This window comes from Aotus nancymaae, unplaced genomic scaffold, assembly GCF_030222135.1.
Source record: "Aotus nancymaae isolate 86718 unplaced genomic scaffold, 86718_ANA_hifiasm-v0.15.2.pri h1tg000028l, whole genome shotgun sequence".
Classification (NCBI taxonomy): Eukaryota; Metazoa; Chordata; class Mammalia; order Primates; family Aotidae; genus Aotus; species Aotus nancymaae.
This window is the reverse complement of record NW_026988441.1, coordinates 4,601,693-4,614,126: the sequence shown is the minus strand read 5'-3', so window position 1 is coordinate 4,614,126 and position 12,434 is coordinate 4,601,693. Positions and strand designations below refer to the sequence as shown.

Below are 12,434 nucleotides of genomic sequence, written 5' to 3'. Positions count from 1 at the left end.
GGAAAGGCTTATGGTGCTAGGCACATCATAGGCTCCCAGTGAGTGGGAGAACTAAAAAGTTCGCTTGGTGAAAAGCAGCTGAGCGCCCACCACGCTCCGAGCTCTGCGCAGGTGCTGGGGCCACGGGAGGAACCAGCAAAGTCCTCGCCACTGGGGATTGCATCCCACCGGGGGGCCCAGACCATAAAGGAAAACTGCAGGGACCAGCATATAAGGGGGTGGTCAGGTAGTCTCAGAGAAGGGAAACATTTAAGCCAAGAGCCAAGTGGGGAGGAGGAGGAGGAGGGCCCCCGCAGCAGGGGAGAACTTGGCTCCGGGCAAAGGAGGGTGGGGTGGGCAGGAGAGCAGACTGGGAGCCGGGCAGGCCTCCAGGGGTTTACGTACCAGGGTTAAGGAGTTTGGGTTTAACTTAAGTGCAGTGGATTTTAAGCACGAGGATGGAGTGACGTCATCTTATTTACTTTTTAAAAACTTCCAGCGTGGAGAGTGATGGCGGGGGTGGGGCGGGGGCCGGTGGCAACAGCCCAGGTGGGAGGTGACAGGGTCAAGGGAGAAGACAGGTGAATGGACGTGGGGTCCCCTCTGCATGTGGAGCTAAGTTACTGCCCGATGGATGGAAAGTGGGGGGCCAGGAGCAGAGGGGCCAGGGATGGCGTGGAGGCTTGGTCTCAGCCCCTGCCCTGCCGGCGCCTCTGCGGATCTTGTGGAGACACGAGCACAGGTGTGTGTGTGGGGTGCAGTAGAGCACGGAGGGGCAGGTCAAGGTCAGGACTCATCAAGGGAGAGGTGGTGTTTACAGCCACGAGGCCGGATGAGATCACCCAAGGAGTGGGTGGGTGTAGACCGTGGAGCCGGCGCGCGTGAGGGTGGTGACGGCAGATGACCGCGATGAAGCATGAATGTCCCCGTCTCTCTCTCTGCCTCTCCTGGGTCTTGTCTCTGTCTCTTTAACATTCTTTCTCCTTCCTTCCTTCTCTCCCTCACACCGCACCCCGTGTCTCTGTCTCTCTCTCTGGCTCTTTTTTTGAGACGACGGAGTCCCGCTCTGTAGCCAGGCTGGAGTGCAGTGGCTCGATCTCGGCTCACTGCAACCTCTGCCTCCTGAGTTCAAGCAATTCTCCTGCCTCAGCCTCCCAAGTAGCTGGGATTACAGGCGTCTGCCAACATGACCGGCTAATTTTTGTATTTTTAGTAGAGACAGAGTTTCACCATGTTGGCCAGGCTGGTCTCACTCTCTTGCTTGACCTTGTGATCCACCTGCCTCGGTCTCCCAAAGTGCTGGGATTACTGGCGTGAGCCACTGCGCCCGGCCCTCTGGCTCTCTTTTTACCTATCTCTGGCCCTATCTCTGTCTCTCTCTCCCCCTTGTCTCTGTTTCTCCCACCTGCTAGACTGGAAGCATCCCCAGTGAGACCCTCCCCCAACTCTGTCCTGGGCCCGTGCACCTCCAAATAACTCTGGGCAGGACAGGACATAGGCTGGGGCCGCAGGACAGGAACCCTGGTGCGTCTCTCTCTCTCTCTCTCTCTCTCTCTCTCTTTCTCTCTCTCTTTTCCGTCTCTGTCTGTCTCTGACTCTGTCTCTCTCACTCTGCCTCAGACCTCTGTGACCCTCTGCTCTCTTTCTCTCTCTCTTTTCCGTCTCTGTCTGTCTCTGACTCTGTCTCTCTCACTCTGCCTCAGACCTCTGTGACCCTCTGATCTCTGTCTCTCTCTGGCCCTATGTGTCTCTTTTTCTCCTGTCTCTGTCTCTCCTTGCCTTCTCTGTCTCTCTGTCTGTGGCTCCACGCCTGTGTCTCTGTCCGTCTCTCTCTGTGTCTCTCTGTCTGTGGCTCGGCACCTGTGTCTCTGTCCGTCTTTTTCTGTCTCTGCTTTCCTCCTGTCTTCTCTCATGTCTCTCGGTCTTTGTTTTCCTCTCTGTGTTGGTCTCTGTCCCCCTGTTTCTGTGTCCTTGTCTCTGATTTCTCAGCACCCACAGCACTATTTATTGTCTAGTCTTTCAACTCTGTCTCTGTCTGTCTCCCTGTGGCTCCCTGGATCAGAATGCAGGTGGGAAAGAGGTTTAATTAAGTGAGTTTAGAACAACCTGGGTGCGTGAATCATCTTTTTCAACTCTTAAGCTTTCTGGGCTCTGAGTGCAGATCAAATATTTCTGAAAAAACATAGCATCCAAAGTGAGATGTGCTGTGAGTGTAAAAATACACAATGAATTTCGAAGATCTGGTGTGGAATAAAGAATATAAATTCTCATTGATTTTTTTACATTGGTTACATGTGGAAATGACAAGTTTGAATATATCAAGTTAAGTATGTTACTAAGATTAATTTTACCTGTTTCTTTTTCCTTTTTAATTTTATTTTTTTGAGACAGGGTCCCACAAGTTGCCCAGGTTGGTCTTGAACTCATGGGCTCAAGTGATCTGCCTGCCTCAGGCTCACAAGGTGCTGGGATTATAGGCATGAGGCACTGCACCTGGTCCAGGTTTCTTCTTAAACATTCCCTCCTGGGCCCCTGTCTAGAATGTCTCCTCCTCTTTACCCTGATTTTATTTGTTGTCAAGTCTGTAAGTCTGTATTCATTTCCCGTTGCTGCTGTCGTTATTACCACAAACTTAGTGGCTGAAAACAAAAGAGACACATTCTCTTACAATGCCAGAGGTCATGAGTCCAAAGCCAGTCTCACTGGGCTAAAGTCAAAGTGTCAGGCTGATTCCTTCAGGATGCCTCAGAGGAGGCTCTGTTTGTTCACTGTTTCCAGCTTTAAGATGTCAGCTGCATGCCTTGGCTGGTGGCCGCTTCCTCCGTCTTCAAAGCCAACAGTCGCATCATCCTGACCTCTGCTTCATGTACTCACCCCCCTTCTCTGACTGACTCTTCTGTCTCCCTCTTATGGGTGATCAGGTGATCTTTGTGATTACCTTCAGCCCTTGTGCTAGGATTACAGGCGTGAGCCACCACGCCCTGCCGGCTGTGGTTTCTTTCTGAAAGGAGAGGAGAGAGGCTTATTATTTCTGTTTCATAAAAGGACTTTGTTGCTTTCTGGCTCCTTGGGTTATGGAGTGAAATTCATTGCAATTCCTTAGGGTCTCTACCCGGGCCACCCATAGAGGGCGCTCTTGAGTAAATGCAGGCTGCAGACACATCTGGCCTCTTAGATTCTGGACTTTTTTGTTGGCTTGTTTGTTTGAATGGATCAGGAGCATTAAAAGGTCAAGAGATTTCAAGTTTCTCTTGAAAAGACCACGGTTATCAGTCAACATCACGCCTGCATTCCCACGCGGCCAGAATCCAGCATCAGCAGGTGCTGAGTGGCCACCCCGGGGGCACCCTGCGGTTTTCCTTGGCCCCCACACAGTCAGCTTCCCTCATTTATACTTCCTGCCTGGCCCCAGGAGGTGGCTGAGTTTGTGACCTCAGCGGAGGAAAAAGTGAAGGCATGGACACACAGAGACGTGGATATAAAGAGATCAGAGGGAAAGAAAGTCACAAATCACAAACAACACAACAAAATGAGTCATCCATCATCCTGACCGTCACCGTCATCGTCATCATAGCTACTCTCATAACATACTTTATCTTTTGCCAGGCATTATTCTGGGCTCTTTATAAGTGTGAACTCATTTAAAATATCTCCTCAGCATCCTATGAGGTAGGACCTGTTATCAGCCCCACTTTAAGGATTTAAAGAAAGAGTCGCAGAGAAGCTCCGGGTTGTTTGTAGAAAACTGAGTGGGCAGGTTCTTACCCGGTATTTGCACTCCCCAAGCTCGGGGCAGGTGCGCCTACCACGGTGCAATACTGCCACCTTGTGGAGCCGGGGAGACATACCAAGGGAGGACTAAAGGTTGTGGGTCCAGGGCTCTCTTGCACCAGTCACAGCATCCAGCTCTGGCTCCAGACAGGAGCAGAGGTGGCAGGAAGCAGGGCTGGCTGCCACCAGAGCTTTCCACCTGGAGACACCAAGTCCTGGTCCAGACTTTGGGTCTCTCAGATGTAAAGGGAGGGGCTTGGGTGAGTGCGCGGCTCACGCCTGTAATCCCAGCATTTTGGGAGGCTGAGGCGGGCGGATTACGAGGTCAGGAGATTGAGACCACCTGGCTAAAACGGTGAAACTCCGCCTCTACTAAAAATACAAAATAATTAGCCGGGTGTGGTGTCACATGCCTGTAGTTCCAGCTACTCCGGGAGGCTGAGGCAGGAGAATCACTTGAACCTGGGAGGCGGAGGTTGCAGTGAGGTGAGATCGCGCCACAGCACTCCAGCCTGGGTGACAGAGCGAGACTCCATCTCAAACAAACAAACAAAAGAAAAAAAAAAGGGAAGGGGCTCAAGCGTGACATCAGGTAAGGGCTGAGAGTGTCTGGCCTCAGGGTTTGCCTTCCTCAGCTGAGGATAGCCACATCGTGTGGGTTTGTGTGAAGTTTCAATGGGGACGTCCACGCAACACGTCGGACACCCAAGAGCCCAGCAAATGGTATCTCCAGTTATTGCTATGAATATAATGAAGTCATATGGTGACCTTGGGTGTCTTTCGGAGCCATCTCCCGCTCCTCTGTGCACCCATATACTCAAATAATGACCATGGAGATAATAATAATAATTAACCACTCACACATATTGAGTGGTTATAGTCATTTTTTAAAAATAGAGACAGGGTCTCACTATGTTGCCCAGGTTGTTCTTGAACTCCAGGCCTCAAACAATCCTCCCACCTCAGCCTCCCAAAGTGCTGGGATTATAGGCGTGAGTCACCGCACCCGGCAGAATCTTTGAGTTATTGTACTTAACCTTATAGGATAAAATCCTAAGTCTGTCTTTAAAAAAAAAAAAAAAAAGTGCAGATCCAGCGCTCTCACCTGCACACTCAGTTATCTGTAAACAATTTCTGAATTGATTTATTTCCCCATTTGAAAAGGAAATCAACTTTTCTCAGTGAAACGCTCACTGGCTAGATTTGTTAGATTGGGGAAAGGTAAGAAGACAGCTCATCTTTTTTCACTTCTGCACTTACTCAGGGGGAGAACAGTGGCACTAATTGCTAACACGTGCTAAGCATGTGCTCTGTAAAACAGTTTTAACGGATTTGCAGCAAGTAACTTATTTATATTCCCAGCCATCCTAGGAAGTTGCTACTGTTTCTGTCACCACTATAAATGGGGGAAACTGAGGCAAAGGGTAATTGAAGTCCTTTTCTAAGCCCAGGTGCCATGGCTCACACCTTTTAATCCCAGCATCCTGGAAGGCTGAAGAGGGAGGATTGCTTTAGTCCAGGAGTTCGAGGCCAGCCTGGGCAAGGTAGTGAGACCCCCCCCCAGCTTCTTCTCTATTAAAAAAAATTTTCTTTAAGTCATTTGCGAAGGTCACACAATAAGGAGCAGCCAGGTTTGGACTCAGGGACTCTGGCACGTGTGTGTGTAACATCATTTCTATTTAATTTTTTGAATAAAATATATTTTTGGCCAGGCACAGTGACTCACACCTGTATTCCCAGCACTTTGGGAGGCAGAGATGTGTGGATCACTTGAGTCCAGGAGTTTGAAACCAGCCTGGCCAACATGGTGAAACCTCGTCTCTACTAAAAATGCAAAAGTTAGCTGGGCGTGGTGGTGGGTGCGTGTAGTCTCAGTTATCAGGAGGCTGAGGCGGGAGAATCGCTTGAACCCGGGAGGAAGAGGTTGCAGTGAGCCAGGATCACGCCACTGCACTCCGGCCTGGGCGACAAAGCAGGACTCCATCGCAAGAAAAAAAAAGAGAGAAGACAGTATTTTTACATGGTAAAAAAACAAAACATGTTTATAAAAAACAGTGATCAACCTCCATTCTAACTTTGTTTCCCGCCTGTTCTGTCTTCATCCCTCTTCAAAACACAAAAACTAGAATGTTTTTTGGATCATCTTCCAGGGTTTTGTGACACATGAACAAACGCATACAAACATGTGTTTTATATTTTTCCTCTTGTCTTTAGCCATCAGGCCTGGCTCCAAACCAAGAAAGGCATCTCCCGGAGCCTAGAACACTTGGTGAATTCTCTTTCCTGTTACGAGCATTGAAGACCTGTAATGCCTGGTTAGTGTCGAGGTTTGTGAAACACTGTTTGGATAATTACTCAAGTTATAAAACAATAGCTGGTGTGAAAATTACAGATGATTCATAATTACACATATGACTGTCAGGCTTTCTGCTAGAGGATCTTTCAGCCAAGGAGGACTCAGTGGGAGGGACTTTTTTTTTTTTCCTAAAGGGATCTTGTTTTCATTTTGCAATGATTAGAGCTGGCCAGAAAATAGACACTGACAATAAAGCAAATAAAATCGAATGGAAAATGCAGCCAGAGAGATCTGGGGGGGGTGATAACATTTTTTACTGAGCACTTCCCATATGCCAGACACATTCTTATTATGACATTTTATTTTGAAATAGTTCAAAACTCTCAAAAAGTTGCAAAATAGTGCAGAGAATGCCCATGTACCCTTCATCCAGATTCTCCTTTTTTTTTTTGAGTCTTGTTCTGTCTCCAGGCTGGAAGGCAGTGGCATGATCTTGGCTCACTGCAACCTCCGCCTCCTGGGTTCAAGGAATTCTCTTTCATCTGCCTCCCCAGCAGCTGGGATTACAGGCAAGTGCCATCACACCCGCTAATTTTTGTATTTTTAGTAGGGACAGGATGTCACCATGTTGGCCAGGATGGTCTTGATCTCCTGACTTGGTGATCCACTTGTCTCGGCCTCCCAAAGTGCTGGGATTCCAGGCGTGAGCCACCGCACCTGGCTGGTAACACTTTTTATAAGGATAGTACACTGTCAAAACTAGGAAAATGACATAGATACTATGCTGTTAACTCAGGTAGAGACCTTACATGGATTTCATCGTTTTTTACATCTCTCTCTCTGTCTCTCTCTCCACCCCATCCCCACTGTCTGTTTGTCTCTGTTTCTCTCTGTCTCTCTTTCATGTCTATAGATAAAGGTAGCCATCACCACAGTTGGGATACAGAACTATTTCATCACCATAAAGAAATTTTCAGCCTGGGCGCGGTGCCTCACACCTGTGATCCCAACACTTTAGGAGGCTGAGGTGGGTGAATCATTTAAGGTCAAGAGTTCGAGACCAGCCCGGTCAGCATGGTGAGATCCCATCCCTACTAAAAATACAAAAAATAGCTGGGTATAGTGGTACATGACTGTAGTCCCAGCTACTCAGGAGGCTAAAGCACCAGAATTCTCTGAGGTAGCTAAAATAATCAAGTTCATCCCGACAGAAAGTAGAATGGTGGTTGCCAGGAGCTGCTAGGAGAAGGAAATGGGGAGTTGACGAGTGAGTGTAGATGTTCAGTTTTGCAAGATGAAGAAGGCCTGGAGATTGGTTGCATAACAGCGTGAATACACTTAACACTACTGAAGTAAGCACTTAAAAATGAATAAGGCTGGGCGTGGTGGCTCACGCCTGTAATCCCAGCACTTTGGGAGGCCAAGGTGGGCAGATCACCTGAGGTCAGGAGTTCGAGACCAGCCTCGCCAACATGGAAAAACCGAGGTCTCTACTAAAAATACAAAAATTAGCCAGGCGTTGTGGTGCGCACCTGTAATACCAGCTACTCAGGAGGCTGAGTCAGGAGAATTGCTTGAAACTGGGAGTCTGAGATCATGCTGCTTCACTCTCCAGCCTGGGCAACAGAGCAAGACTCCATCAAAAAAAAAAAAAAAAAAAAGGCTAGGCATGGTGGCTCACGCCTGTAATCCCAACACTTTGGGAGGGTGAAGCGGGTGGATGGGTGGACTATGAGGTCAGGAGTTTGAGACCAGCCTGGCCAACATGGTGAAACCCCATCTCTACTACAAATACAAAAACTAGCTGGGTGTCGTGGTGCACGCCTGTAATCCCAACTTCTGTGGGCCATATAGTTTCTGTTATAACCAATCAACTCTGCTTCATTGAACAAATCATACTCAATATGTAAATGAGTAAGCATGGCTGTGTTCCAATAAAACTTTATCTACAAAAGAAAAAAAAAAACTCCTGAGGCTTACGTGGGTTACAGACTTTGTGAAACATCATTTAGTCAGCTGTGTAAATTATACCACACTGACTAAGTGTGAGCACTAGTGGTGTTTCCCTTACTTGTTTTCAGTGGAGATATACGGCCTTGGCTTACTTCTTAAGGTGCACTGTTTTAAAAAGCTATAAAAACTCAGGAAAAGCTCCTAACTGTGAAGATGAACAATTTCACTCATCTTTGTCTACTGCCTTGCAGGGGTGTTTTGGTAGAGTGGTTTCTCGACAGTTTTTCTTGAAACCCAAATCCAAATCTAAAGCTTTGCTGAGTGATCCATTGCCCTTGAAACAACCCTGTGAGGTTGCACTGTCATTCTTCCACTTGGCTTGGAAGGCTGTGTGCCCAGCTGCTGTGCTGTCCTGTCTCTGACCAGCACACACACACACACGAATGTCAACATTGGTTTCCTCTGGTGGGTGAGATCATGAGTGTTTCTTCATTTTTGTTTTTTGAGACAGAGTCTTGCTCTGTCCCTCAGGCTGGAGTGCAGTGGTATGATCTCGGCTCACTGCAACCTTCGCTTCTGGGGTTGAAGCGATTCTCCTGCCTCAGCCTCCCCAGTAGCTGGAATTATAGTCTCCCGCCACCACGCCTGGCTAATTTTTGCATTTTTGTAGAGACGGGGTTTCACCACGTTGGCCAGGCTGGTCTCGAACTCCTGGCCTCAAGTGATCCATCTGCCTTGACTTCCCAAAGTTCTGGGATTATAGACCTGAGCCACTGAGCCCTGCCCAGGCTGGTTTTTTTTACCTTGGGGAGAGGGGTATTTGTTGGCCTTTATCTGCATCACTTTTTTCACTGTCATGGGCAGGCCGGGGTTTTTATGATCAGAAATGCTTTCATGGAATGTAAAGCCATCCTTTACATGTAGAGGGAAGAGGGAGGGGTGATCAGCTACCCTATAAAGGGGAGGCCCCTGTCCAGGCTAGAATTCAGTCTCTGACCATGGTGCTGAGTAGTGTGGGGCTTCCATAACACAAGCTCACAGACACACATACACACACAGTCACATACTCTCATGCTCACTCACACACGTCTCATGCTCACACACAAAATCACAGATCTACATAAAACACCTACCAGCACACACTCACACTCTCACAGCACACTCAGACACAACCTCACACTCACACCCACTTACACACATTCACACTAACTTACCATGAAGACCCACGGCTTTCGGGGCCAAGATCAGAATCAACCTGCCTCTTTCTTCTGTACTATTTCCAGAGGTTCCCGGATGACCCTTGGGCTGAACTTTGTATTTTATTTTGGTCCCAAGGAAATACAACACTGTAAGATCCAGCTGCTGCTTTAATCCAGGCTTAGTTGCAATGAAAGAAAACCTCAGGCCACATGCTAGGATGGGACATAATGAGGAAGTTTAGGAGGAAAAAAGTTGATTAAATACCTTGGGAATATGGAGCTCTGGTGTGGGCATCCTCCTTTGTTGAAAAGATAAGGTAGATGGTTGAAAAGTATATTCAAACCTGTTATTGAATTCCAAAGAGAAACCACAGCAACAATAAAACAATTTGGCAGGTGGGATGAAGATCTTGGTTAAGCTGGCTGTATTTATATTTCACGTTTTGCTGTCACAAAACTAATTCCTGGGTCGTTCATTTGTTTGAAGCTCCCTGGTGAGCGTGGGTTTGTTACTATCATCTATGAAATCTGAATGATCAGTAAGGATAGAGCCGGATGCGGTGGCTCACCCCTGTCATCCCAGCACTTTGGGAGGCTGAGGTGGGCAGATCACTTGAGGCCAGGAATTCAAGACCAGCCTGGCCAACATGGCAAAACCTCGTCTCTACTAAAAATACAAAAATTAGCCAGACGTGGTGGTGCACACCTGTAATCCCAGTTACTCGGGAGGCTAAGGCAGGAGAATCGCTTGAACTGGGGGGCGGAGGTTCCAGTGAGCTGAGGTCGTGCCACTGCACTCTAGTCTGGACGACTAAAGCAAAACTCTATCTGAAAACAACAACAACAACGTGGAACCAGATGATTGGTCTGCGCCAACTCTGGGGCAGGCACTATGCATGAGGGGGAATTGTCATCTTGGTGTTACAGGTGAAAAGTGTGAGCTATACAGCAGGGCTCAGAGAAGTCAAGGAACCTGCCCAAAATTAGACAGCAGGGAATGGCTCACAGGATTGTAGGACTCCAAATTTCTTTTCTTCTTCTTCTTTTTTTTTTTTTTTGACATGGAGTCTCTCTCTGTCACCCAGGCTGGAGTGCATTGGCGTGATCTCAGTTCACTGCAACCTCCACCTCCTGCGTTCAAGCGATTCTCTTGCTTCAGCCTCCCAAGTAGCTGGGATTACAGGCGCCCACCACCACGCCCGGCTGAGTTTTGTATTTTTAGTAGAGACGAGCTTTCACCATTCACCATGTTGGCCAGGGTGGTCTCGAATTCCTAACCTCAAGTGATTCACTCACGTCGGCCTCCCAAAGTGCTGGGATTACAGGCTTGAGCCACAGGCCTGGCCCTGAACTCCAAATTACACGCCCCTCCCACAACTTTCCTGGGTCCCAGCTCAGATCTTTCAAAGGCCTCAAGGTGGCACGACAGAGCAAATGGTGGATTCCGCTAACTTGGCGTTACAGTTTCTTCCCGGGCTGCTTGTCGGGTGGTGGAGCGCTTGAACGTGCACACGAAACACCTGGGGATCTCGTGGAAATGCTGTTTCTGATTCAGCTGATCTGGAATGGGATTATGTTTTTAACTCGCTCCCAGGGCCTCTTGCTTCAGCTTTGAGCAGCAAGAGCTTCATTCAGTTGGATGAACAGCCCTGGCCACACCTGTGCAGGCAGCGAACTCCAGAACAGTAACAGTGACGTTCATAACAATCACAAACAACCATTGCCACATGTTTATTCTGTCCTGGCCTCTGTGTTCCTGCCTTGATGCGCATTCCCTCCTTTAACACTCAAGGCAGTCTTATGAAGTAGCATCATTTTACAGAGTAGGAAACAGGTAGAATTGAACCAGTCTGTCTGCTACACCCCTTCCCTTTTTCCTACAGTATAGATGCCATCCCTGGGGGACTCAGCCCAAGGCATGGGGAGGGGAAGAGAGGCCAGGGCTCTGGGGCATTGACTGCAAGGCTGAGGGGTGGGACGAGGCCACTGAGACAGCGGGATTGTGATAATTAGGAGAAAGAGTGAGATCAAGGATCTGCTAAGGGTCGTCGCGGTGGTTCAGGCTTGTAATCCCAGCAGTTTGGGAGGTTGAGGTGGGCAGATTGCTTGAGGTCAGGAGTTCGAGACCAGCCTGGCCAACATGGTGAAACCCCATCTCTACTAAAAATACAAAACATTAGCCAGGCATGATGGTGCGTGTCTGTAGTCCCAGCTACTTGGGGGGCTGAGGCAGGAGAATTGCTTGAACCTGGGAGTCACAGGTTGCAGTGAGCCGGGATCGTGCCACTGCACTTTAGCCTGGGTGACAGAGCAAGACTCCTCCAAAAATAAATAAATAAATAAAGATCTGCAAAGGGAGCCGAGACCCTGCACTACCTCCCTTACAACTGTCACCGCAGGAATCATTCTCTCTCTCTTTCTTTCTTCTTGTTTCTCCCTCTGTTTGCCATTCTCTTTCTAGGTCTCTCCTGGGTCTCTTTCTCTTCATCTCCCCTCCTCCCTCCCACCTTTCCTTCCTCAATCCCTCTTGCTCTCCCTATGTCCTTCTTCTATCACTTTCTCTATGGTCAGTGTCTCAGTCAGTCTCTCTCTCTCTCTCTCTCTCTCTCACTTTCTGTCTCCATCTCCAAAGCTAGCTCTTCCTCTATTTCTGAGTCTTTCTTTCTCTACCCTCCCTGCCCCCAGTCTCTTTACATTTGAGTCTTGCCGGTAAGGTGGTGTGAGCCTACAGTCCCAGCTACTCGAGAGGAGGATCCCTTGAGTCCAGGAGTTTGAGTACAGAGCCTGGGCAACATAGCAAGATTCTGTCTCAAAAGAAAAATTCTGAGTCTGTCTCTGTCTCCTGAGTTGCTCACTTTAAGCCTCTTTGAGTAATCTGCCTTAAATTTATTCTAGTATGTCTCTCTCTTCCTCTCTTTCTTCCTCTTTCTCCCTTCCTCTCTCCCTTCTTCCTCTTCCCTCCAAATCTGTCTGTCTCTCTCCATCTCCCTCTCTCTGAGTCTGTCTTTACATCTCTGAGTCTCTCCTTTTTTTTTTTTTTAGCCTGTTGCCCAGGCTAAAGTGCAATGGCACAATCTTGGCTCACTTCAACCTCTGCCTCCTGGGTTCTAGTGATTCTCCTGCCTCAGCCTCCCGAGTAGCTGGGATTACAGGCACCCACCAATATGCCCGACTAATTTTTGTATTTTTAGTAGAGACGGAGTTTCACCATGTTGGCCAGGCTGGTCTTGAACTCC

General features: G+C 48.4%; 1 long non-coding RNA gene across 7 annotated transcripts in view; it reads left to right on the top strand.

Moving 5' to 3' along the window:
* LOC105723575 (uncharacterized) overlaps positions 1 to 12,434 on the top strand; it is a 139,431-nt gene that overhangs the window by 65,552 nt on the left and 61,445 nt on the right. For 3 of the 7 annotated variants that reach the window (XR_010344224.1, XR_010344219.1, XR_010344222.1), the window contains exons 3-4: positions 5,965 to 6,077; positions 6,960 to 7,073. The exons of 1 other annotated variant lie outside the window; for it this stretch is intronic. This is a non-coding gene — a long non-coding RNA (uncharacterized LOC105723575). Of the gene's footprint in view, positions 1 to 4,219; positions 4,343 to 5,964; positions 6,078 to 6,959; positions 7,074 to 12,434 lie in introns of those variants that run through there. 3 more of the 7 variants (XR_010344225.1, XR_010344220.1, XR_010344221.1) reach the window with 3 other exon arrangements.